General features: G+C 34.7%; 1 protein-coding gene and 1 long non-coding RNA gene across 6 annotated transcripts in view; one reads left to right on the top strand and one right to left on the bottom strand.

Annotated features, from left to right (window-relative positions):
- Positions 1 to 1,431: 1,431 nt before the first annotated feature.
- Positions 1,432 to 19,818, bottom strand: LOC102018395. Of its 2 annotated transcripts, none has more exons than XR_001233466.1 (3): positions 19,787 to 19,818; positions 3,617 to 3,765; positions 1,432 to 1,617 (listed from the first exon to the last, which is right to left on the bottom strand). It is a non-coding gene; the product is annotated as an uncharacterized LOC102018395 (long non-coding RNA). The 2 variants fall into 2 exon arrangements; XR_260468.2 differs by lacking the exon at positions 19,787 to 19,818 and adding an exon at positions 9,320 to 9,384.
- Positions 19,819 to 19,923: 105 nt separating this feature from the next.
- Triqk (triple QxxK/R motif containing) overlaps positions 19,924 to 27,951 on the top strand; it is a 53,069-nt gene continuing 45,041 nt past the window's right edge. For 2 of the 4 annotated variants that reach the window (XM_005381782.2, XM_005381781.2), the window contains exons 1-2: positions 19,924 to 20,078; positions 25,632 to 25,786. The gene's annotated coding sequence lies outside the window, so the exon portion shown is untranslated. The remainder of the gene's footprint in view (positions 20,079 to 25,631; positions 25,787 to 27,951) is intronic. The other 2 variants (XM_013512848.1, XM_013512847.1) reach the window with 1 other exon arrangement.

Below are 27,951 nucleotides of genomic sequence, written 5' to 3'. Positions count from 1 at the left end.
CCCTTCTTTTGCTGCATTTCTGGGATATTGATTACTGGGTGTAGATTTATTTTGGGTATAGCTAATTGGTGTTCTATGTGTCTCCCTTTCTTGTTTGTCTGATTTTTTTTTCCATGCTTGGAGATTTTCTGCTATTACTCCTACAAATAATCTTTTTCTGTCATTTCTCCTGACTCCTGTTGTTTCATTGACACCTATTAGTCTTATATTGCTTTTCCTTGCATTATCTTGCAGCTGTTGAATTGTTATTCCCTGGTTCCTTGTATTTTTAAGAGATTGTTCCTTTCATGATCATTAGCTGCAATGCTGTCTTTAAGGTCTGACAGTATATCTTCAGTTTCATTTAAATGGTTTAGCCAGCATAAAATGGAATTTTTAATTTATTGGATATCTCTTTGAATCTGTTTTATGCATCCTAATTCTTTCCTGTATTGTTCATTCTAGATTTCCATCATTTTTCTATGCCCCTCTATTTTTTGTCTATGTCTTCTTTAGATGTGCTGAAGAATTCTTTCATTATTTTTGTCGTTTCTTTTTTTTACCTGAGAGATTATTTCACTATTTTTTGTCTATGTCTTCTTTGGATGTACTGAAGAATTCTTTCATTATTTTTGTCATTTCTTTTTTTATCTGAGAGATTATTTCTGATTTTATTTTTTCTATGGCTTGATGGAGTTGTTTCTTTGCTTCAGTTGCTATCATTTCAGAAATTTCATCTGGGTGACTTCTAAGCTCTTACATGTTGTTGTCTCCTCAATTGTTCTGCATGGGGTGGAGGTTTGATATTGCATTTTGTTGCTTTGTTTTGTCATTTTCCAAGATCCCAAGGCTTCCTGGGCTCAGTGTCACTCCTGTGATTGTGGGGTGTGTGGATTGTAGAGTCACTCCATTCCAGAGTAGCTCACTGAAACCCTCAAACTTCCTAGGGACTCAGGATCTCTCCTGGGATGGTGGCAGCAGGGAAGAGGCAGAGTTCTCCTCTCCCAGGCAGTTCACCAAAGCTCCTAAGCTTGCCTGGGGTTCAGTGTCACTCCAGTGATGGTATGGGTGGGTGAGGCATGGCTCACTGAGGCTCCCGAAGCTCCCCAGGACCCAGTATGCCCCTCATCTTGATTAACTTTTAAGGAGAATGATTTTAGAAGGCAATATCCTTTTGAATATATATACTTTTTATGCGTCAACTACTTTATTTTGAATTTTGATATACAGCTCTATAGTTTTCATTATAAATATGTTTTGGTTCTTGAAATTGTGGTGATTTTTATCTCTTTCTAGAATATCTTTTAGTACTCTTTATAGGGTTGGTTTGGCTCTCATGCATTTTTTCAATTGTTCTTTGTTATGGAAGCATAAAATTCTTGAATATTGATTAGATCATTGAGCATGAGTAAAGACCATGATAGGAAGTAGAAGTATAAAGTTGAGCTCATATCTAATTCACATATAGGGTATTTTATATATATTTTAAATTCAATGGACATTTAGTTATTGCTCAATATAATGAAAGCAGCCAGGTATGTTGGTGCACAGGATGCTGAGGCAGGATTGCCATGAGTTCGAGGCGAGTCTGGTCTACACAGTCAGTTCCAGGCAAGGGTGAACTACAAATGTGATACCCTGTCTCAAGAAAACACAGAAAATACAAATAAAAATAAAAGAAATAAATAGTGATATAGAAAATTTTTTTATTAAATCTAGAAATGAGCTGATCTAATAAATGTTTTAAAAACTTGTACACTTCATTAAATGAAGTTAATGTTGATCAACAATGTGAATTAAAAGTTATATAAATTTAATATTCAGAAGCAAAAATTTGAGTTATGGCCTATCTATTAGGGGAAAAAGTTAAATGAAGGTGGTGAGCAAATTGGGTGAAGAAAATGATCCCTCCAGAATTTCACAGTTTTTAATGGGTGATGATTGTAGAGCATGACATCAGATCTTCTGACTTTATGAACCATTTCTAGCAAAATACACTTCCATTAAAACTAGTGAGTGCAATATTGCATTGAGTAAACATTGACAAAATTTCCCTAAGATGGAAAAGTAAAGGTATGCATGTATTTACAGACTAAATATTGGTCAACCTCTGCCATAGGTTCCAAATTCAGTAGTTACCAAATGCTTAAAATGATTAGATTTCAATTAAACATTTAGAACAAAACAACAAAAAACCCAAAGTCTTATTTGTACCCCAAACACAAGTCACTACTAGAGCTATTACAAATATTTAACAAATAACAATGGCTAGCATTCAAAGAAGGCAAATAAATAACATGGAAGAATACTGATATGATGATCTCCAAAGAATAAACAATGTACTTGCTTAAATGCAGCTATCTAAAAGAGTGCTTCCTGGTATAAGAGCACAATATTCACAAATGGAAGCACTTTTAGGATTAGTGAGAATATTTTCAAACTGTGATGTTGGAAGAGCCAAAAAACGATGGATAGGAAATAATGAAAGAAATTATCATTATCCATAATGAATTTTAATTTTTTTCCATTTTTATTTCTTATTAGTACCTGTTTGCAGTATATGATCATATTTCTCTTGGGGAATTGGAACATGTACATAACACATAATTCTTTCATTTTCTGTTCCTGCTTCTATCTCTTGGTCCCTCTCTCATTTGCAAAAGATCTATCTCCCTTTTTCCCACCATCTATTTTTTATTTTGCTTTTTATTTATATTTTGGGGTTCTCATATAAGAGGAGCCATGTGATATTTAAGCTCATGTGCCTGACATATTACACTTAATATTATGGTTTCAAGGTGCATCCATTTTCTTACAAATGAATCTAGTTTATTTTTATATATAGCAAAGTAGACCTCCATTGTGTATAAATACCATACATTCTTTATCCATTTATCTGTTGATGGATGCATAGACCACTTTTAAAGTTTAGCTATTATGAATTGTGCTTCTATAAACATGGATATGCATGGATCACTGTAACATGAAATGTGATCTTTTTCATTGCCTTTTAATTTGTACTTTTAATTTCATGAACACTTTACAACTGCTCATTATAAGGGATAATTAAGAATTGTTCTAAGTGGAGAAATATTTGAAAAATATAATACCCCTGGTCCTCCTCAGGGTCTGGTGCCAGGGAAAAGAAACCCTGAGCCTGGACCATAACTGTGTCATCCATCTGTTTTGGTTCCCAGTGCTGGGCTTCTAACACACACACACACACACACACACACACACACACACACACACACACACACACAAACACACACACACACACTACTATTCTTAGGATGTCCTTCAGGCCTGTGATCCCCACACTGGCCTTCATCTAGGAGGCCCTGGACTACAAAAATTTCTACACTCCTGTGGGAGAACTTCTCACCTTGTCTGTCATCTAGGGTTGTGACTGCTAGGTTGAGTACCAGACTGTGGAGCCCCTTGACTCCTTCCCCTGGATGCTCTGGGCAGTTCACAAGATGGCCTGTTCTCCAAACTTCCTCTATTAGCAGTGCCAGGGCTGAGCAACAGCTTCTTCTTTTACTTATCCCGATTTTTGTATTTCACCTGAATGCTATGTAGTTCAAATTGTCTTTCTGCAAAATGTTTCTCTACCACCCAGGGGGCAGCCATTTACCTGATGATCTGGGTATCTCAGAATGCCCTATCTCTACTTCCTGTAGACCACCACGATGCACTCTTCTGATTTCTTATCTGTGTCTTATCTTCTGGAAAGCAAGCTCCAGGAGGAAAGGGTTGTTTTGCTCTCTGCCATATCCTCCAAACCTGGAATAGTGAATTACAAATTACTCAAGAATTAAATAAGCAGAAAAATTTAAACAAAAAAACATATTCCAGATAACATTTGAGGTTAGAAACTATTGTGTACGATACAAAAATTGAATTGGAAGAGACAAAACTAATTTTTCTGACTGTGTATATTAGAAAGACCTAAGGACTTGAGATAAAAATAAATAAAACTAAAGAATTAATGAGTATTTTGGTAAGGAGTTGGATTGTTTCTCCCAGGAATTTGAATCTGCAGGGGAAATTAAATCTCTACAGTGGTAGATACAACTAGAGTTAAGCCATTCTATTAACAGTGCCCTAATAAGTTGTTCATGGGCCGTTGAAGCACCCTTCATTCATAGATTCAGTTTTATTAGTTCAGCAAAGAATTTCCTTTTTCTTTTCTGGCTTAACTTAATAAAGCTTACCATTTGTCCTTTGATATCAATATAGCCTACTTGGTAAAATAAATAAAAATGATTTTATACTTTAATTGAAGTACTGATAATATAGATTTATCTTTGCCAAGTCTGACCAAAAAAAGATACAGAGAAAGCATAAAAATAAAATATCGAAACTGAAAAAAAAGAGCATCACAACAAATAGAGCAGCCATATTAGTACATAACTGACTGGCATTCTTGGAGAAACATATGTTGTGGTTAATTTAATTTTCTTACAAATTGGTAAGTAAAATAGAAGTTCCTAACACTTGAGCAAATCTTTATAAAAGGTCTTCATTTTGTTGTTTTAATAAGTAACTCCAAATGTAAAGCACTTTTTTGGGTAATTCCACCTTTATGTTTCCATCTTACCATCTTCTGACCATTACAGAATGATATTAAAACATCATTTTACTTTCAACCTATGTTTTTATGATTTGCTTATGATCCTGGTTATTAAAGTATTAGTACTTTTAAAACTCTCTATTACAAACTCTTCATTAAAGTATTAATCTTTGTGAAAATTTTGCCACTATTTGTTTGTCTTTTAGTTTGCTAAACTTTGTTAACAATTGTTTTTAAGAAAATACTGTCATGTAGTTAAAATACAGCAATATATTCTATGATCTTCACATTTTTATGTTTAAATATTCTGCCATATTTTATTCTAATCATAATTTCTCCCATGTTTTGGTTTTAGCTTTTCATACATATGGAATTTATTTTGATTTAGAGGGTGAGTTGTGGTTCTAAATTGATTATTTTAAGGTAGAAACATCTTTTATGGCTAACCCCTCCATTCCTGATCTATAGTATTATCCTGATCATAAGTTAAATTAAATTCTCATGGATGAAGTATTCATTTATGGCTGTCAATACTCTTCCACTGATTTGTCTACCTAATCTGCATCCATAGAACATGATTTTTTTCTAGCTGTTGTTATAGTTGAAGGAAGTGGGTCATGGAGACTCTATCTTGTCCTTAGCCCTTTTCTGGCTTTCTCTCTGTCTTTCTGTCTGTCTTTCTGTTTCTCTCTTTGTGTTCCCAGCTGCAATGAGGTGAGAAGCTTTCCTCCACCATGCCTTCCTTCCATGATGTTTCTGCCTTGGCAGAGGCCTGAAAGCAATGGAGCCATGTGACCATAAATCGAAGTCTTAAACCTGAAGCCAAAACAAACCTTCCCTACTTTACATTATTGATCTCAGGAATTTTTTCATAGTGATGGAAATCTGAATAACATAGCCATAGTTTGATTGACATGGAACTAGAACTACAAACTGGAAGAAAAGGGTGAACATATTCATAGGTATTTATCATATGTTTTTATCATATACTATTACAAGGTTATAAGATGTTGAATGAGGTATAGTTCCTAATGCTGAGAAATTTGTGGTCAATAAAATTTGCTAATCATTAAGAAAAATTTTCCTTTGGTTTATTTAGAACACTAAGAATTCAGCTTTTGGCCAAAGTAGAGATGTTTGAAACCTGGGAACAAATGGTATTTGAGCTGACCAGTTCCTTAAGTGTAAATATTACCCAAGTAAACATTGAAGAATAAGACCCAGATACTAAAAAGTACAATAATTTTAAGAGATGAGTTGAATCAAAGGTCAAATTGTGAGCATTCAAAATGAAGTTGATTTTAGTTTTTAGTGTTAAAATAAAAAATAAATGTACCAAATCAACATGGTGTTGTTAGAGGTTGTAATGCTAGTAAAGGTACCATGAAACTGAAACAAACATATATATGTACACAGAAAAAATAGTATTTTCCCTCCTGTTTCTTTCTGTGATAAAAAAATATGACTTCGATTTTTCAGATATAATAACTTTAGACAATGTAAATAAATGTGAGGTAAAAATAAAATCACCATGATTATGTCTTCCAAATTATAGTACATACAATTGATACAGGAAAATAAAAACTCCAACTTGAACAATGTATGGGATGAGTTTGTGTTCTCTAAAATCAAAGAATGAATTTTAGGAATAATGGAGGTTAACAGCAGAATATATTTATTGAGGGAAAGAAAGCTTTGGTCCAACACAGGGACAGAAGCGGAGCCCATGTGGGTTGCCCAAGACTGTCTTTTCTAGGGTCTTTTATAGAGGAAAACCACAAGGTGAGGTGGATCCAAGGTAGGGGACAAAAGAGAAATTACAAGGTAGGCATGAGGTGGGACAAAACTATGGCCAGCCAATAAGATTACAAGTATAATTATTCAGGTAAAATTGATTAAATAGGGGTCAAATGGGGAAGCAAATTGCATAGCAAGTGGACAGGAATACAGAACAAGGGCTTTTGCTGTAAGGGGTTGGGTCAGGGACTCTTCAAGGTGATCACTACCTGTTTAGAATATCAATCTCTGATGTTTACACGTAGGGAAGTATGTGGGTGTATTTGTTTAGTCCTTTGTCTTGATGTCTGGCCCACAGCAAATGTGTATCTTATCTTGTCTTTCATGAGGCTCCTTGAATGGCCTGGCCCTGTATGACTGCCTATAACATTTCTATCTAACTCAGGTGCCTATACCACAATAGTATACCTTATCTATATCACTATTTTGTAACTTTACATGTATCTCTGTCAATATTTAGATCAAAGTTAGTATACTGTTTATTACCTTGGGTTTTCACTTGAGAAGTTATCTCTTTATTTGTAAACATCACTAAAAAATAAAATTTTAATATCTATACATAATTCTAGAATGTATGTTGAAAGTCTGTGCGTTAAAATTAGTACAATTATTCTAATCATTGTTTTCAGAAAATTATTTTATATATTTTGATGAATCATATAATCACTCATTTTTTATTAATAAGTATAGTAAGCAATTGCTTCTCATAATAACGCACCAATAAGACTAGCTGCTAGTTAAGATTGTTAGTATTCAAAGAAAATAATAGTACTCATTCAATTCCTTATGTTGTTTGTGCTAATTATTCAGGAGAAACCCAGACATTTATCATGTAAAACCAAATGATGTATCCACACAAATGTAAGTCTATACATTAAATAACTCTCTATAGAGTTTCCATTCTCTGGGGGAAAACTGATTCTCCTTTTAGCTAGTTTTTAAGGAACTGAATAAATCTGGGAACGCTAAAAGAACTAAAGTTCCTGACATCGGTTTATGTTAGATTTACAGAAACATCTCTTGAAAGTCCAGAGGAGGTGCTATGGTCCAATTTTATTCTATTTTTCTCCTAGAAACAAGTTATTATTTGGAAAACTACAAAATAAAGACTGTTTTAATGTATCAGTGTTGGGGATTGAAGCAAAGGCCTCGTTTGTGTAAAATAGGCACTTTATCACTATGTCCCCAGCTTCAAAAAATAAATTTTGTTTCTACTTGTCCTGTCTGCCATGTATATAACGAGAAATTAGAACTAAATGGGAGAGGAAGTTCTAAGAAATGATTTCAGCTAAGAGTAGCTGGAGAGACTGTAGGCTTCACATGTTCTGCATTATGGAATTACTTCAGGAGCTGTGGGACTCATACAGAGTGAGTTATAAAGGTATATTCTAATTAAGTCTGAGTAAAATTCTCCTGGTAAATTTGGTTGAAGTTATTAACAAAGATTTGTTGAGAAAGACAATCTCGTCCTTTCTTATAAACATAGTTGTTAATTTTACTAGTTTCTGGGTTCAATTATTTCCTCAAATAGTTATGTTTTGTCAATAGAAGAAAAACCTTTAAAGTAAAAAGCTTTCAAGTTAATTTCAGACAATGTATATACCTGGTAGATAAAGTCACAAAATCATTTGAAATAAAATAATTATTGCAGTTGATACTTGAGAAAATACTATGGTGCCCCTGAAGAACTTGCAAAAATTTTTTTTCTGGTAGATTATTCTATATAACATGTAGTAATATACATGAACATATGTTTAATTCTTGCAAAGATATTTGAAATTACCCTGAGAAATCTGAAAGGATCCCAACTCACTACATTTGTACATTGCAATTATCCAGTTATCACGTCCCTGTGATTAAAAGCCACAAGCACCTTTCTGGTAATTTGACTTGCCATATAACTCACATATAAGAGACAGAGCACTAGTCAAATAGCAAGAAGTACAGCAAAACCTTGGTTTGCGAGCATAATTCATTCTGGAAACATGCTTGTACTCAAAAGCAGTTTTATAGCAAAATGAATTTTTCCTTAAGAAACAATGGAAACTCAGGTGATTTGTTCCACAACCCAAAAATATTCATATAAAAATGATTACAATACTGTAATATAATAGAAAATAATAAAAACATAGAAAAAAATAGGAGGTGAAACCCAGAAACTATCATGAGTGGAGGTCAATACAGGAGTAGAGATTTCATGGCCAGTAGCTAAATTGTAATGGGCATTTACTGTACATACACTCTCTTTCACTCTTTTCTCTCTCACTCATTCTCTCTCTTTCACTGTATTTCTCCCAAACACACACATACATACCCTGAGAATTTCTCACATTTCATATATAAGGCAAAAAAAGCTATGCCTTCAGTAAATGGTCTCAGACATTGGAGACCACTAAGGAACAATAATAGGCATTCAAAATCACAGTGTCAATTGCTTTAGATAAAAAACTAAATGAAGCAACTGTATAGCAGTGCTTAATTTGAGTCTAGGAAAAAATTCAGTCAATGAATTTTTAACCTTTACACACAAAACAGGTTGAGAGAAATTTGTCATGATAATTGTCAGAAGAACAAATTTTTGTTTAGGTAGAATTTAGTTCAGTTAGACATAAAAATTGATACATTATACATAATAGTTGAATGTTCTTTTTTATAGCTTCCAGATTTTATTGAATATAAAGATACCTGAAATATATTCATAGTCAAGGAAAAGTTTTTCATCAAAAGATATGGAACAAAGCTGTGAGTGCTAAATAAGTGACAATTTATTGCAAAGATAGGCAATGTCTATAGCACAATCAGACAATGTTTATATCACAATAAAAGGTGAACTAAGGAATCTAAGGAATCTCAGTTTTTTGCTAAAGAAGTAGCACACAAGTTTCAACTTAAAATGCAATTATTCTTGATTAAATGATCAGCTTTCTTCAAGGAAATTTATAATTATTTACATTTGTTCATACCTACCATTTCTGGTAGATATGGTTCCTTCCTACATTTCCAGTGGCATTCTGTCCCTTCTTACTGCAAATACATTCCCTATAATTGTTTTAAAAGTTGAAAATATAAAGGTACAAATTGGTTAAAAATAGATGATTAGAAAATTAAATCAACTGAAAGAAAACACACATGATTAGATTAATTCCCAATAATGTAGATTCCAGGGTAAAGATATACTCTAGAGCATTCCAGAGCAAAAAATATTTGAAATAAAGAAGGTCTTCAAAATGTAAAAAAAAATAACAGAAACCCAAAACTGATAAAACTTCAAGAACAAATACACAAATCTATAGGTATAGTAAGGTAAACACCCCTCTCTTGAGAAACTGTTAAAATGAGTGGACAAAAATCAGCAAAGACATTGAATATGTAAAACAATGACATAAATAAAATTTATAGAACATTAATAAAATACAGACGGATTCTCTTCAAGAGCACATTAAGTATTTACCAAGATAAATTATATAATGAGCCATTAAAAGCTTTTCTATAAGCTTTAAATAATAAAAACCATACAACATATATTTTGTAATTGTAATGCAATCAAGTAAGAAATTGATCTCTGAAAAAATCTCTCTGAAACTAAAAAAATTCTATATCATATCAGAAATCAAAAAGGAAGTTAGAAGATTTTTAAATAAAGATGAAAACAAAATATATTAGAACTCATGGGATAAAAATTTACCAGTGTTTACAGAAAAATTTCTATCCTGTCTTGGTTACTTTCCTCTCATTGCTGAGGCCAAATACCTAATGTCCACAATTAACGAAGGAAAGATGTATTTAGTTTACAGTTTATGGAGGTTTCAGTCCATACTCTGCTGGCTCCAAGGCAGAGTGGCACACGGCAGAGGGCAACAGTTCACGATGGAGGAAAACAGCAAAAGCAGAAAGAGCAAAAAGGGAGGAGGAGGCAGGAAGAGAAAGCCTCTTTCCCTCCCTTATATTGTATGCACACTACCCACTCCAAGGTGGGTGAATCTCTCACACCCATAGTCCCAACATTGGACCATGAATCAATCAAAAACTCTAGAAGCCTACCCCATGACTGCATGAGGCTTTGCGGGGGGGATATCTAGACATAAATCATAACATATCCCTAATGTATTGTATTAAAAAACACTGAAAATTCTCTAATCAATGACCTCAACTTCTACCTAACTTATAAGCCAGAGGGAAAATTTTCCATCAAAAGTAATAAACTACAAAGCTTGTTGCTTTCATTTGAAACTTTTTGTCAATATTTCATAAAGTTTTGTATTTATTATTTAATGCCCACTCTAAGAAGCTTATAACTTTAACATTAATGTTTCCATTCACCTTTATGTTAAGTTATACAAGTTGTACATGAGAATATAAAAGCTTGTAGTCATATATGGAATTAGTCATATATGAAATTACACAATTTATATTTCATATTTAATACATCCATATGTATTTTGTTCTTACTAAAAATGGACACACTGCAAAAACTATCTGTTTGTCATGCACACATTTTATCATGCTCTATGGAAATAAGTGACTCTCAAAGCTCACTTACCACATGCCTGCTTGGAGTCTTGCTGAATTGCCACACATCATGGATCTGCCATGGGGCATCATGAACTTACATGCAAGCAGGAAAACTGGCATCATGGCAGTGAATGTGTATCTTGTGCCTTTGCCCTTGGTTAATATACATAGTTCACTATCCTATTAAATTTCATTTACAAAAGACAAATTCAAAGATAAAATCAAAAATTTCCAGATAGCAAGAGTAGCACATATCGGGACCTTCTAAGTTTGCTGTTCTCATATCGTGAATCTGGCCTGGAGCAAATGGTCCTGACCCCTTTTAAGATCAGGTATAAATTCTGGCCATTGATAAGGGGTTAGCCATATATAGCTTTCCACCTGGTAGGATTGACCTTTTCCACTCATTTACTTCACTTCCCTGTTTCCTTGGCCCAAATATAGACAATGACACTGTCACTGTCCTAGTAAGGGTCATGCCATGTGTCACAGTGTCTAGGAATGCACAAAAAGTTTGGTTCCCAACGACCCACTGAAGTCTTGTGAGCTGGCAGCTATCACCTGACCACCGTCCAGGGCTTCAACTACACCTGGTGGGACAGTGACACTAAAATTGAAAAAATTATTAATGTAATTCATCACATTGATAGAATAAAGTTGAAAAGCCTTGCAATCACTGCAAAACATGTTGAAAAATTTGATAGAGCTAACATTCATTTATGATCTTTTTGAAAAGTCTTTGAAAACTGCACACAAAAGGGAACTTCCTTAGCCAAGTAGAAAATAACTATAAAAATTCAGTTGACAGATACATAATGATAAATGTTTAAACCTTTCCCTTGGAGAATAAAAAACAGACAAGCATACCTGCCATCATCGCTTTTGTTCAACACTGTATTGGAAATTGTAGTATGAAAATTAAATTTAAAATACTGAAAAGGAAAACCCCCCAAAAATGTCATTATAGAAGACATGCCTGTGTAGAAAGTAGAGTAACATTTTAAGTTTATCAGAATTACAAAATACAAAATAAAAATTGAAATAGTGCTGACTTTTGCTTTATACTATAGTAGAATTGATGAGACCAGACTAGCTCTTCTACCTAAACAACTTAACAAGATACATAGGGTAATATTTCTTAGGCATTGGATAAGAGTCAGCACCTGACTGTGATGCCTAAGTGAGGGGAAACACTTGCTATAAACCTGTTTGTGGTTGCTCTCTGGGACAAAATTCCTCATCATACCATAAAGAACTATAACATAAGCAAAGCACATCAATGTCATTAGTCTGTGGGGCATATTTCACAGTCTGAGTGTGTCACAATGGTTAGACTTTGTAGGGAACAATATTGGACAGAACAAAGATAAACATAAGGGGTCCCAAAAGTCTTTTTGGGAGTTCCTGACAAATCTGTGGCTGTATACTTATGACAAGAGACATGAAAATGTTACTAATGGCTGTCTTCTATAAAATTAGAAGATAAATAAAGATATTAGAAGTCAACTTGACTGAGATATCAAGTTGTAGTCCAGACAGAAGAAAGAGATCATAGAGAGAACATGTCATATATAAAACTGAGACACTGGGAAGACCACAGATGGGGACTTCACCATAAAATCTACATTCAACATCCACTAATAAAGCTTAAAACCAAGCACTGAGAAAACAGAAGGGGAAGTGGAGTTTGCCAATGAGTACAGCCTATAAGAAGGAATTGGGAAATACCTCAGTATATCCATAAATCCACCTTAACAAAGCATAAAATCAAACCTCCAGAAATGCAAGGCAATTGAGCATAATTGACATCACTGCTAGGAAAAAAAAAATCAGTTTTCAGCAAAATGTAACATAATTAAGTCTCTACAGCATAGCCACAATGTCCAGTGCCATGGCTTGGTTCATGGGTAAAAGGATTGGCCCTCAGTTTTGCGATACGGATATGGTGAGAAATCTTTAAGAGATGAGGCCTAGCGATGAGGCCTAATGAGAGGTCCAAAGATCAATGGGAATATGGGACTCTAATGACCCTAGCTCCCTGTCTTGGGATGAGATCTTTGTTTTCATATGTGTTCTGCCATGATGCTGTCCTCATTAGGAACTCACCAGGCATCAAAACAATGAAGTTGTCCAATTCTGAACTTTCAGTTTAGCAAAATGTGAGCTAAATAAACTCCTATTCTTCATAGAGTTAGTTGGCCTCAGGTATTTTATTACAATCACAGAAAATGGACTAACATATCCATTATAAAATAAAAATTTATCAGACATGCAAAGACAAAGACAAGTATGACCAAGAGCTAAGAAAAGTATCAGTTAATATAATATGACCTCAAGAAGGTATGGATGTTTTATACCAGGTAAAATGTTTAAAACAATTATCAACATGTCCAAAGACTTAAAGGGAAATATAGCTTTGGTGAGGAAAACACTGTCTCAGTAAACAGTAAGAAATATAACACATATTTAAATGGGAATTCTAAAAATTCTACAATGAGTGAATTGAAATTTTCACTGAATAAGCTTAAAAGCTGATTAAAGGGAGTGGAAGTGGGCATATAATCTGAAGAATCTCAAGTGAACACTTGAGAAAAGAACACCTGGGTAACAATTATCATTCATACAGTTGGGATTATAGAAGAATTATGATGGACTGGAAACATTATTTGAAAAAATATCAGATGAACTTTCCAGTTGATATAAAGCATTGACTTATAAATCCAAGAATATGGTAAAATCAAAGTAGAATAAACAATTACACACCTAACCACATGGTAATGAAAATTCTGAAAACTAAAGACCAAGTCTTGAAGACAGTCAGATGTGAAAAGAATACAAGGATTACAAATAAAGGAATCTCAAGATACATAATGGTAAAACTCTCATTAGAAACATGGAAGCAAGAAGATAGTTACATAGCATTTTTAAAAATGGTCAGGAAAAAAAAGTAACTTCCAACTCAGAATTCAAAGTAACCTTAAAAGGGGGTAAAAATGTTTTTCAGACAAATAAAAGCTGAGGGAAAATATCACCAATATCACTATAAAAATGACAATTTTGTAGTAAGAAAGGACGTGATACCATTAGAACTGTAGGAAGGAACTATATCTGCCAGAAATAGTAAGTATGAGCTAATGTAAATAATTATTAATTTCCTTAAAGAAAGTTGATCATTTAATCAAGAATAATTGTATTTTAAGTTGCAGTTTTACAATTTGAAAGATATAATAATACAAGATGGGCAGAACAGAATGACAGTAACTCCCCAACTTACAAATAAATTCTGTTTCAGGAGAACATTCACAAGTCAGATTCATTCCTAAGTCTGGCAAAGTGAGTCTTAAACACATTTGACACAAATACACAATGTAAAGCATAAGAACACCAAATGCAAGATCTGTTTGCATCTGTGAAAGTTTATAAATAGAATGTTTGCAAGTTGGGGAATCATTGTATGCAATTATAAGTTTCCTACCTTTCTGAATTTCTGTGTGTGGATTGTGAAACTGTGAACTCCAGCTCTGGGTGTTGAGGTTGAGAGAAAAGTGAGACTCAGCATGAAAGAGGAACAGGGGTATCATTTTTAGCAGCATAATATTAAATGGATATAACACTGATAAATGTTAGCAATGAGCTAAGGATACACAAGGTTAACCCTAGGATAACTCCAAGTAAAATAAATATAGCTAAAAAGTCATTAGAGGCCGTTGTTTTCTAAAAATAAAGCTGAGCTAAGGGAGACTAAACCAAATTGAAAAAGGAAAACATAAACACAAGAAAATAATGGAATTGAAAAATAAAGAATATATAGAAAGATGAAAACACACACTAAAAGTTAAACCTTCCATATGAATGATTACATTAAATATAAATGAAGAAACATTTAGATAGTAAAGTAAAAACTGTCAGATGAGATTTAAAAAAGGAAACTCAACAATATGTTCTCTATAAGATATAGATTGAATATAAGAACAGATAGCTTAAAATAAATATGAAAAATGTATTTAATAGAGTAAGCCCAGGCATCTTAGCCTAACTTTATTAATATCAGGAAAGTACACATCAAGATAAATAATATTACTAGACATTAAAAAACAAAACAAAAATTTTATAATGATAAATGCATTGATTAATTAGGAATCATAGCAGTCTTAAATGTGTATATTTCTAAAAGCAGAATTTCAAAATAAATAAAGCAAGAATTAAAATAATTAAAGAGAAATATACAGAAATGCATAAGCATAGTTGAAGATTTAAAACTTGTCTTTCAATAGTGATAGAATATGCTAAAAATGTCAGTAAGAATATAGACTGTAACAGATATTTATAACATACTATATCCAACAATTGCAAAATATAAATTTTTAAAGTATATATCATCAAAATAAATTGTATGCTGGATTATAAATATCAATAATTTTCAAAATGTTTAAAATCATAAAGTTTATGTTTTCTAACTACAGTTTAATTATATGAAAAGTCAGTAATGATAAGATACTAGAAAACCCTCAAGTACCTGGAAACTAAGCATACAATTCTAAAGTTATAACCCAATGGTAAAAGATAAATTTGATGAAAGGGAAATTTAAACACCTTAAATGAATTCAAATTAACAGTACATGTCAAAATTTATAGGATACAATGAAAGCAATTTTTAAAGTTAGCTTTCTATTTCTAAATGTTCTATTTAGGTAAAAAAAAAAAAATAAGTTAAACTCATCTACCTTAGTTTCTAACTTAAAGAAATAGCAAAATAAGAAAATTGAGTCAGTGGAAAAAAGAATAATGAACAATATAAAACAATGAAATAAAAATAAAGTAAGCCATCAAATACCAAATTTGGTTTTCTAAAAGGATTAATACATTTAAACCAAATAAAGTTTTCCGTTAGAAGGGCAAATAGCACAATACCTTAGGAAAACAATTTGGCATTTTATTTTTCCTTAAAATATGGACATGCTCTAAAAATTTTGTTATTCTTAATTATGGACAAAAGACAAAATCTGGCAAATCTGCACCAGGAAATTAGTGTGTTCATAATCATACTATTTTCTACAGAAGAACTAGTAATAGTCTATCACAGGAAAACAGATAAATGATGTGCCATATATACAAACACTAGAATATTTTAAAACAGATCAGTCATAGCTAGGCACAGCAATTCATTCAATAAAGAAATTCTTCCCACCTGTCTTTAGATACTATATACTGCTCTTAGAAATTGAGATACATCAATTAATAAGACAGGCAAGGATCTCTACCCTCAAGCAATTACACTCTCGAGATGAAGAAAAATAATAAGCAATACACATAATAAATAAGTGAATTATGTATATGGTACAATAAAAAGTGGTAAAACACTATGAAAAAGTACAATAAGAAACTTTATAATGGTAGATTTTGGGAGAAACTGGGATGTAATAAAGGGGAGCATAAGGAGATAGCTCTTAGGAAGGTAATATTAAATGGACATCATGTTTATGAATCTTAGCAATAATACTGAGTGACAAAAGTACCTCCTAGATCAGTCATGTGTTTCAATTTTTACCGTGGCCATGAAAAGCTCCTGTGAAATCCTGCAGCTGCTGATATGAGGATTGTGGAGGCCTCATTTTGAAAGGGAAGAAGCCAAAATCAAAGCAGCTTGGATTACTGAATCACCAGCTAGAGACATTAGGATGGGGCAAAATGCTCCCTGTAAATTACTATGTAAACCACATCATGATTTCAGAAATGTTTTGAAGTCATTGACATATAGTCAATGTTCAATAAACTGAAAAATAGTCAATGTAAACATTTTCAACTGGCTACATGATGTCTTTTATAAACATGTCATTTGTTAAGGAAAAGCTGGCAGCAACATATTTGAAATTATATCTTCAAAATCCTTTCATTTTGTGACACAAAAAAATGTCTGTTTTTATATCATTTGAATATAACATACATAGTAGTTTTTCTAGATTTCAGAGACAAACTTGCATTTAATCATTAAAAAGACAATCATGTAAATGATCTATTTCATAAAGTAGGTACATACTTTCCATGAAGTTCATTTCACATGTGTACTATGAAGCTATAATTCCAAGTATTTTATAAGTCAGTGGAAATTATTTTTATGGTTCATTAATTTTTTGACTTTTGAAAAGGGAAACTCTTATTTAAAAAGCAAATTCATTTTCCAGTTTTTATTAAGTGGTTTAAATGTAGTGCTATAAGTAAAAACTGTGACTTTCAAGCATACACTTTGGTGATGACAGAGAATTCCTATACATATTCAAATGAGAAATAATTTCTTTAAAAAACTTCAATAAAATTTACCCCAAATACTACTATGGTTTTGTGCTATGATGTTTGTAAAGAAATATCAATAGGTGTGACCTATTAAGTAGTTAGTTATAGCTACTTGGAGGGGGTAAGTTTTATAATTCAACTATTAACACTTAAAAGGGGCTGGGGATTTAGCTCAGCGGCAAAGCGCCTGCCTGGCAAGCGCAAAGTCGTGAGTTCGGTTCCCGCTACCGGAGAAAAACCAAAAAAAAAAACAAAAAACAAAACCAAAAAAAAACACTTAAAAGACTTCTGAACAAGATTAATTGCATGTTATATTTATCATTTAAATATATTTAATAGACCATATATTTTTAACATAATCACAATTTTTAAAGATAAACCACAGTTACAGAAGTACGTGCAATGAATTAAATTGCTTTTTTCCAATTTCAATTCAAATTGGAATTTTTTCAATTCCAATTTCCACTTACACTTATTCATATAGGCCTAAGGTGCTGGCATATAACATTACTAGATGTTAGTTTATATTTCAAGTTGCTACAAATAAAACTCAAATAACGTGTGTCATATATTGTAAAGAAACAAACATTCATAACATATCTGTGGTTGTTTTAATTTTACACTATGCCATTTACTTCATGTTCAGTATCTCCAAACTGTACTTATTTATTTGTTATATTCATTCTTCATAATTTTTTTCCAATACACATTTGTGCCTGTGGAGGAATTTCAAAGTATACATATTCCAAAGTTTTAAACAGACTTGTGAAGTGCAAAATAAATACCTAAGGAGTGGATAGTATCAAACTCCTATTCCACATATGGGGAGTATGGAAAATTAATTAGAAATGGAGCTCAAAAGAGAGTCACATTTGCATAACTACTTAGCAGTACTTATATTCATACAGGGTAAATTGGCTTCTCCCCATTTATAAAATGTTTGTGGAATAACTAGTAGAACAAGTGCATCTTATAAGGATATGCTGTAACAAATTCAATGATAGAAATTCATTATTTGCCGTTTTCATCTTATTTCCTCATAGTACATATAATTTTAAAATTCATTCCTGTGCATTTATACCACAGTATTTTCTATGGTACGTGTAACTAGATATCAAGGTATAGTTTCAGAAATTTGAATACATGCTTCAAACATCTGGAGCTATACATTTCTGGAATATACAGCTGTGTTTATTTCAATGCTTACACATTTACATGCATATAATGCATTTACTTAAATGCATAATATTTTATATATGTAAGACTATTCAAACAAATGCATTTGCTATACTTACTTGAATATGCATTAGAAAAAGTATTCAAATGAATTTGCCACATTTACTTAAATGTAACAGTACTTATTTATATAATATACTTATTAATGCACAATCAAAACTCTTTTTCTTTATACTAAAACCAAATATTTTCGAGATTAAAGAAACTTAATGGGGGCCATCAGTCATGCAAGTCAAAGAAGTCTTGTATAGAGTTATTCATAATAAGTTTTCAGAAGAATTTAGAAATTCGGCAGGGCAGGAAAATAAAAATCATTTGCAACTGGCAAGTGTTTCTTTTATTCCAACAATTTTATCACAACATGATGAGCATTTTAGTGGAAATTCAAAGTATGTGTCCAGGGATATTGTTAGTTATTTTCTTACTATTACTATTTCTGACAACATATACACTTTTTTGATCTTGGTTTTATGTAGGAAAAAATGTTTCCCCATTTTAAAGCCAATTCCATAAAAATTCTAGCCAAGAGAATTTATACAATCTCACTTAACTGTGCCTTTATTTCTGGGAGTGGAATTGGAGACCAGAAAATGATTTGGGAGGGCAGAAAATAAAATTACATTTTGGATTTAACTTCTAGCCATAATATCCCAGGAGATTTCAGAACATTCTGGTTATTCTACTTATATTTGTTTCAGCTTTTTCTTTTTTTCCTTCTTTCCTCCCCTCTTCTATGTTTTTGGTATGCAACTTTCTTTCTTATGAGCTTTTTGAAGATGATGAGCTAGCCAGAGAAAAGAGGATTTAATACTTTAGGAAAAACATTAAATTGAAAGTTGCACAGATTCTTGAAGGAATTTTAAATTCAGCTTACCGCAGCATAAAAATGACTGCAGACATGTTTGCAGAATGCTTAAATAAATGTATCCCTCCCTAGCTTGTGTTTCATTATTCATAGGTTGAGAATCATATCCTAACCTCTTAGCTGGTTTTCTGAGGGCTATGTAAGCTTCATGTACAGAGCATTCAATTATCAAATGCATCCCAAATAATAACAACCTAATATCTCATTACTATTTTGTAGATAGAAAAACGAAGTACCTGAATGGGCCTGCAAACTTCAGTTGTTTGTCACATTTCATCAATCACCTTCTGTAAATAGACTTTTTTCTGTTAAAATTAATACTACAGCTGTACAACTTTTTAGCTGCTTGAATCTGCAGTCAACACATTTTTTTCAGTTGAGAATTTTCAATTTGGGATGCTCACTTGAGAATGGATTTCCGACAGAATGCGTGTATATGTGTCAAGTGTGTAGGCAACAAAAGTCAAAATAACATTTCTTGCGTTTTAAATTTTTAATCAAGTTTCAGGTCTTTTAATTTCTACAGTCACCTTGTTGCACCGCATCTGAACTCGGAACTCGCGTCAAAAGGAAGCAAAGGCCACTGGACGCGCGCATTTGCGTCCTGGACTCGCGCAGAGGCGGGAGAGACAACGACCAATCAGAGAGTAGATTGAGGAGAGGCTCCGCCCCCGTCCTGACCACGCCCTTTTCCTACCGCCCTTGGGGGACAGGGGTGTGCGGCTGACTCGTCCCGCCCCCGCCTCTGAGTGACAGGACCGTGGACAGCAGCATTCCCAGCCGGACACCAAGTTTGTCGGCCCTTGCCTTGGTTCACCTGAGGTGTGTGCGTGTGTCTGGCGAGGGCGAGGGGACTGGGGCGACCAGCGCAGACATCTTGGGGTGCTGAAGTGAAAACGCGCGCACCTCCTTAAGGAGCCTCCAGAGCGCTGAGAGCACCGGCCCGCCCCTGGGAGGGGCTCCTGGCGGGCAGGGTGGAGGGAGGCTTTGCCGGAGGACCCGGCGCTCGGAAACCCCTCGGGCGCGGGGCCCTCGCCGTGGGGCAGGGGCGGTGGCGGGCCCGGGAGGGCCGCGGAGTGGGCGCGGCCTCCGCGTTGCTAAGGAACGCATGGTTCCCGCCCAGCCAGCGTGTCAGGCTCGGGCCTGGCGCAGGATACCTCAGTCCCGCCCACTTCCCTAGGCCTTCTTCGTGGCTAGGGAGTGGCTCCCTTGTGCTGTCAGTTAATCTCATGATCCCGCCCTCTAGTTCTGCATTCTACCCTCTGACCTTTCTTTCCTGTTACTCTTCACTTTGTTTTTTTTCTGTTTCTCTCTATTAATGACCGAGTACTTGCAGACCATAATAATTGCAGAGAAGAGTGAATTTATTGGTGGTGGTGGTGGAAGGAAGTTCCTTTTCCTTAGTGCCTGGTGAATCACTGAGTGCACAAGTTGCTTGTATCCACGTGGATGAGCAGGAAGAGAAGGCTGCGAGATCTAGTCTTTTCCATTTCGAGTTTTTGTTGTTTTTGCTGAGCGTTCCTGTTTAAGCTCAATGCACTCAATGATTGAGTTCATTACTGGAGAGACTCTAGTATGTCTGATCTTCCTTTCAGGTCCTACTTGTGAAACCTGTGAACCTTTTTCCCCCTCTTTGAGCGCATATTTAATGACCTAAGACATGGTAGCACAGATAAATATTACAGATCTCTCGTTCGTTCATATCATTTGGCCCGAAATCATTCACTAGAACAAACATTCCAGAGAGAAAACACGAGCTAAAAAGGCTGCTTTGACTTCTCTGTGCTGGGTGTAAATCCTCAGGAAGGAAACTTGGGCTGCTTCTTAACCCTAGGAGCAGCATTGGCCTGCAAGTCGGGACACTGGGGGGGTTAGTTGCCCTTGGGCAAGAACCCTCAATACCCTTTCTCTTCTGTAAAGTAGGGCTCCTAGTATGTGCCCCTGCTTTCTAAAAAAAGGAGGAATAATTGATTTCAAAGTGCAGTTAAAATAGCTATCTGCACAGGTGCGGAGGGTTACACTTTTAATCTTTCTGTCTACATGATCTGAACTTGTGAAAACATTGCTCAGTTTATGTTCCACTTCTCTTTTTGGTTATTTTTTTTTTTTCTTCTTTTTGAATTTAGAAATGAGGAATAAACCCATTCAACTCTCCATTATTGATTCAGTGTTGGTTCTGACTTGGTAACACCTGAAATGTCTTTTTCCTTTAAAATCACTGAATGTTTTCTTTTTCCAAGTACATCTGTAGCCTGGGAGGACTAGGAAACCGTTTTTAATCCAGCGATGACTATTTTTGGTGTCATATACAACTATGAGAAGTAAAAAGAAGCCACTGACTATCTGCTTGTGAAGTCTAAGTATCTGCTATATTAAAACACCTGTTTTTCTTCAACTTCTCTAGGGATGGAAAAATTACCATTTGCTCCATGCTTCAATCCTGAGGCACTTAGTATATGTGTTCACTTGGAGTTGGGTTTTTCTCCGTAATGCCTCACACCACAGCTTACAGTTCAGGGTCAGCGCTTCCACATCTAGTTTTTAGCAGTTAACAAACAGGAACTACGAAAGCACAGTAACTTATTGCTCTGTCACAAAACTATGTAAACTGTATTTCATTCCAAATGTCCTTGAAGCAACTTCTGATCTCTAAGCAAGGCAAAGGAGAACTTAATATTTTAAGAAAATATTAAATTATATTTTTTGAGATAAACGTAAATTATATAATTTTCTCTTCTATAAAAGTCTGTTTTGAACAAAGAAAGGCAGTACCATTACCTGATTCCTAGGACTGGTTTTCAATATAAGTGAAAAATCTTGTATTGTAATTTTTGGTGACTAAAAAAGTATTGTGGTTGGTTTCACTGTGGCTCTTTTTCCTGATTTCTACATGCAGATGGAGGTCATTATTTTCTTTCCTCAGATTACCAATAAAAATTGGGGTTGGTTGTAGATGTAATATGTTATTATTGATTAAAAACATTTGAGGGGCTGGGGATTTAGCTCAGCGGCAAAAGTTCCTACCTGGCAAGCGCAAGTTCGTGAGTTCGGTTCCCGGTACCAGAGAAAAACAAAAAAACAAAACAAAACAAAACAAAAAAACCATTTGAAAAGGGAACCATCTATTTCTTTTATAATAAACACATGAATATATAGGAGCCCCATTTTTGCCTTACCACTTACAACTTAATTTAAGCTCTATTATTTTACTCTTCCACTTCTTACTACTATATTTCTCTTCATTTCTTGTAGAGAAAGCTGGAATAAAGAAAAATGGATTAGAAAGAGCATTACAAAGAATTTAGAGATTTTAGGTGCCCAGTATTAGCTCTATCCGTTCTGTCTTGAGTTGTAAACAGATACTTGGAGTTTACAACATTAGATTTGTTGCTAACAAGCTCATTGCAGATTACTATTGATAAGCTTTAGATAGGAGACCAACAATGAGTTCTCTTGTACTACTTTTTACTTCCTCACTCCTTTCTTTGCCACAACCTAGACTTTAGTCCAGCTAGGAAAAAAATTCAGCTTGTGGAACAGATGATACACTTATCCAGAATTACTGTTGTAAATGGTCCAAGGCAGCTCCGTCATTGGAGTAATGTAGACCTGGGAATTTAATAAGCCACAATTCAGGTAGCTCCTGTTGAGAAGATATGAACAAGGAATGAGACTTTAGGCCAGAACTATTAACTGGTGTTCTAATTGTCCCTTATGGATGATACCCCTGGGAGATATGAAATATATGGGAGTGTTTTTAGGTTATTACAGTGCCTTTAATGCAGATATTCCTGGCTTTGGGCACATTGAATTTTAAGGAGGCTACACTGCATAATGTAGAGGTCCGGCACCTTACTGAAATATTTTCTTTTTTTACTTCAGTAGCATAAGGCATCTCCAACAAGAAGCACTGCTCCAATGAATATTCCTCTCTGTAAAGACATGAAGCTAGGCTATATTTCCTCCAGTCATCACTCACTTTTGTCCTTATTTTTTATTTCAATCAGTTTGGCTCTACGAAGTTCTTTAAAAATACTGCTAAAAATATAGTCTTTTTGGTATTCTTAAGTGAGGTAAGTATATTTCCATGAAAAAGAAATGGTTTCTTACTTCATAATTTTGAAATACTAAAAACCAATAGAAAGATAAATATTTTGTACTCAGATGCCTAGCAAACTATTTTGTTAAATCAGAATATAGAGGTGATTCTGTAAGTGATGAACGCTTCTCAGCTGCATGGCTTTTAAAGCACTGACTATGAAAAATGGCCCCCAAGAATAAAGTAGCTTGGTTTTTCTATAGTACTATTGTGTGGTGATATGATTGCAAGAATAGCATCCCAGTTAGATCAAACAACTTACAGTTTTAACAAAGACAAAAGAAAGATTATGTTATCCAAAGAACATGTGTTTTTGCATACTTTGAAAATTAAAAATCCTCAGTTGTTGTAACGTTTAGCATTATAAATTGTATAGGTACCTAAGGGATGGTCCTAATTTTGGGTTGCATCTTCTAAGTACAACTGCTGAGAGGTATACTGCACAGAAAGCGTTAGTCTTGGCTCGAGTGCTAAACATTAATGGGTTTTATAACATTTCCAGTCATCAAGTTCCTTATCTATGGAGAGTGTGTTGAAGATTTGTGGTTCTCTACCATTTTTTAAACATTCTGTTTAGACATCATAATGCATTCCTCTTATAGTGATTCAGCATAGCCCTGAATCTCTCTGGGCAGGGGCATGTCATTTTTTAGGCTGTGTCTAAGTTATTTTCTCATTGCTGGGCAGACTACCCAACAGTCACAAGTTAAAGGAGGGGAGGTTTATTTTGCTCACAGTTTGTAGACGGTTCATCTCATAGTCAGCTGGTTCCAAGACAGGGTCGCATGACAGAGGGGCACCATATAGGAGAAACAGTTTATGGCATGGCAGGCAGAAGCAAACCTGCCTTCTTTCTGTCCCTTTGTATTCTATCCAGGCTACAAACCTATTGATTGGTGCCACCCATGCCCAGGGTGGGACTCCCATTATCCATACCCTTAGTCCCAGTATCACACCCTTAATCTGCATCCAGACATTCTAGGCCAGTTACCTTCGAAATTCCCCACCCATGTTGCATGAGGCTTTGTGCAGATATCTAGATAGAAGTCATATCCGGGTGGGTATTTGTAATCGGTTTCTCTGATTTTGTTTAGCCTGTGTTCCCAGGCCATTGGTGGTAAACCTATGGCATTTGTGTTATTTGTTTTTCTTTTAAAACAAAAGATGCTAATATATGAGTTGTTTTTCTAAACTAAAACCTCAGTATTCAGATTTAATTGCTGTGTTGGTGCTTTGCTATAAATTAGTGGATTTTGGGTTGCAGTTTGGGCACTTGTCTGTAAAAGGCTCACCATCAGTGGCTTAGGGGTCCACTCTTTGTTCTCCTTTCTTCAACACTGTCTCACCTAAAACATTCTTGGAAAACTTTGGACAGTGCTGAAGTGATCTGTATGGTTGCTTTAAGTGCTCAAGTATACTGGATAAATTTAGCATTTGAAAATAAATCGAGTAGAATGAAGCATCTCCAAAAAATCAGGGCAGTAGAAATCAGCAGAAGACTCACAGGCGTACCTATGCAATTCTACACAGAATTTTCAGTGACAGAACATTTCAGTGAATTCTTTCATTGCTAGCACTGTCAAGAATACAGGATCTCTATGGACAAGAGAATTCTTTTAAGCGAATGAAGTGACATAGTCATAAACTTAACGGTAGTATGATAAGGCATAACAAAATGATAACAAAGAAATTAAAAATAGAGCAGATTTTGTCTGATGTTCTTGCTTTAATATTACGTAAATGTAGTGGCTTGAAACAACACAGTTTGGTTTTTGTTTTAATTCTGTAGTTCATAGCAACCTGACTTAGGTCACACTGAACATAAATGAAGGTACTGGTGGGACTGCATTCCCTTATGGAGACAAAGTTTCCTTGCCTTTTCCAGTTTTTAGAGGCTACTCATATTCCTTAGTTTATGGTACCCTTCTTTCACCTTCAAAGCCAGCAACATTGCATCTCTCCATACTTCTGTAATTGTATCTCCTTGTGACCATAGCTGGGAAAGGGCATCCACTTTTTAAAGACATATTTAGATAATCCAGGTAAATCTTCCTCTTTCAAGGTTCTTCATTTAATCACTCAGCAAGGTAAGTGCTCTGTCACTGAGCTTTCCCAAGTACAGTCCAAGTTTGGAAACTTCTTTGGATTGATTTGATAACAAAGTGAGCAAATCAAGAGTCTTTTAGAAGTGCTTTTACTATAATTCTGTTTTGTGGACAATGAGGGAACTGGAGATCATCCATTTAATATTTCCAATACTCTATTTTGAATTCCAGTAGAAAAAACAACCAGGAATCTTTTTGGCACCTGGAAATGAGTCTGCCAGGAACACACGCACAGCTTCTTCGGTAAAGGCCTTGCTCGTGGGAACATCTTCCCTTTGGCCGCTCCCCAGGGTTCCGACTTGGCAGCATCAAGGGCACGACGCAAGGTGTGTTTATTTGATTTCACATTTAGTAAAAGGTGTTTGGATTTGTGGTTTGTTTTCTTCCAGTTTGTTTTTCTTGTTTTGGATTATTTGGCAGTGAACCTGGGTTCTGAACATAGTTCTTATGGGAGGCAATATTACCACGAGGAAATGCTTTTACTTGTATTTATTTTGTAGTATTTGGGAAAATCCAACTGGATGAAGCAAGATTCATAGAGCTATAAGGCTTTATGTGATTTATTTTTGAAATCATTTTGTACTACTGTCTACTAAGATTTGGGGCTACATGAGATACTTAATCTTTCTTGATATGTGGCATATTATTATACTTTGATACATTAATACTACTTAGTTAATTTTATCTATCTATCTATCTCATAATTACTCAAACATAGAAGAAATCAAGATATCTTTGAAGAGGTAAATGGACGTATAAACTGTGGTGTGTCCACACAGTGGAATGTAGTTAACTGTAAAAGCTATAAAAAAAAATGGAAGAAACTGAAATATATATTACTAGTTGAAACAAACCAATATGAAAAGGCTATACATTATATAATTCCAACTATAGGATTCTGAAGAAAGAAAAACTATGGACATGGTGAGAGCTGGAGGTTGGGAAGCAGAGGAAAGATAAACAGGCAGAACACAGAAGACTTCCAGAGCAGTGAAATTTTCTGTGTGATACTGTATTGGTAGTTACAGACATTAGACGTTTTTTCCAAATCATCAAAGATATGACACCAACAGCACACCCTAAAGTAAGCCATTGGTTTTGAATGATGAAGCACCCATGTAAGTTTGTCAGCTGTAACAACTGTGCTACTCTGGTGAGGGGGATGTCGATAAGGCAAAGCTATGCATTGGGGCAGGAGGTGTATGGGGAATTTCTATGCCATACTCTTCATTTTTCTCTAAAAGTAATACAGCTCTAAAAGTTAAAAAAAAGATTATAAAAGTGAACTAACACTACTGGATAATTAAGCAGTTTCAGAAAAAATTCCTGTATTATGAAATGATTGAGATTTTATTATATTAATCAAAATTCATATCTAGGAAGTAGATTATATCTCATAAATCTTCTAAAGGAAACAGCATATACAAAAATTTTCTAAAATGTATACTTTCAAGTCATTGCCAAATTCCAACCAATTTAAAACACCATGGAGTTTTGCAAAGCAGTTTTGCAGTAAAATGTGTTATTGGTTTTATTTGTTTGAGTGCCTAACATTGCGTAGCAGTCCTGTGTATCTCCTAGTTGCCCGAGCCATTCCAGCTTGCTGCTCTTCCCTCAGATCTCACATCTACCTCCACTATAGTCTGGGTACATGGGCCTATTTCCAAATCACAACAGAAATTTAAATTATCAAGTAAGGATCACTCACTTTGCAAGCTTGCTTTAATTCACTTTCTCACCAACACACACAAGTTTACACGCACATCCTCAGACAGGGGCAGTCTACATTAGTACTTCCCTCAGGGCAAGGAGTACCCTGCCTCCTGACAAAGTTTCACTTGTGCTTATGAGATTGTCTCCATGTACAATTTCCCTGCCTTTCTAGGTTTTATTCTCAGCCTTTCTGTCTCCCTGTAAATTTCTTCAGTGGGGGCATTTACACCTGCATTAGTAAATTAGTAACATAACTCACTTGACTAATTTCAGTGTCGTTTCCCTCGAATCCATCTCATACCATTAGTAGGGACTAATAGGCAGGTAGTATATATACAGTGTAGATACACTGGACAAAGGGGCAATTTATGTCACAGGCAGGGCAAAATGGGATGATGTGACATGTCACTACACTACACAGAATGATGGGTGATTTAAAACATATGAGTTTCTTATTTGTAGCATTTTTCATGTGGTATTTTCAGAAGGTGGTTGATGCAAAAAAGTGAAACTACAGGTAAGAGGAGACTCTTGTAATGGACGATCAAGGGGAATGGAAATGTTCTGTAGTTCCACTACTAGCTCTCAGCCTTTTTGTGAGCTTTTTCTGGATTGTGAGCTTCAAAAGTGTTTCTCAGTTTTTTTTTTCTTCCTTTTAGGTGGGACGGGATGACTACAGTGGTTTGAAACTGGGTATTTCCTTTCTCACTTTCAGAAGCCTGGAACTGACTGGGACTAGGCATTTCCCTTCCCTCAGGCCAGTTAGGCTCTTGTTAAG

This window comes from Chinchilla lanigera, unplaced genomic scaffold, assembly GCF_000276665.1.
Source record: "Chinchilla lanigera isolate Chin_1 unplaced genomic scaffold, ChiLan1.0 scaffold00016, whole genome shotgun sequence".
In the NCBI taxonomy this organism is placed as follows: domain Eukaryota; kingdom Metazoa; phylum Chordata; class Mammalia; order Rodentia; family Chinchillidae; genus Chinchilla; species Chinchilla lanigera.
The sequence above is the reverse complement of the archived record's forward strand: the minus strand, read 5'-3'. Positions and strand labels throughout refer to the sequence as shown.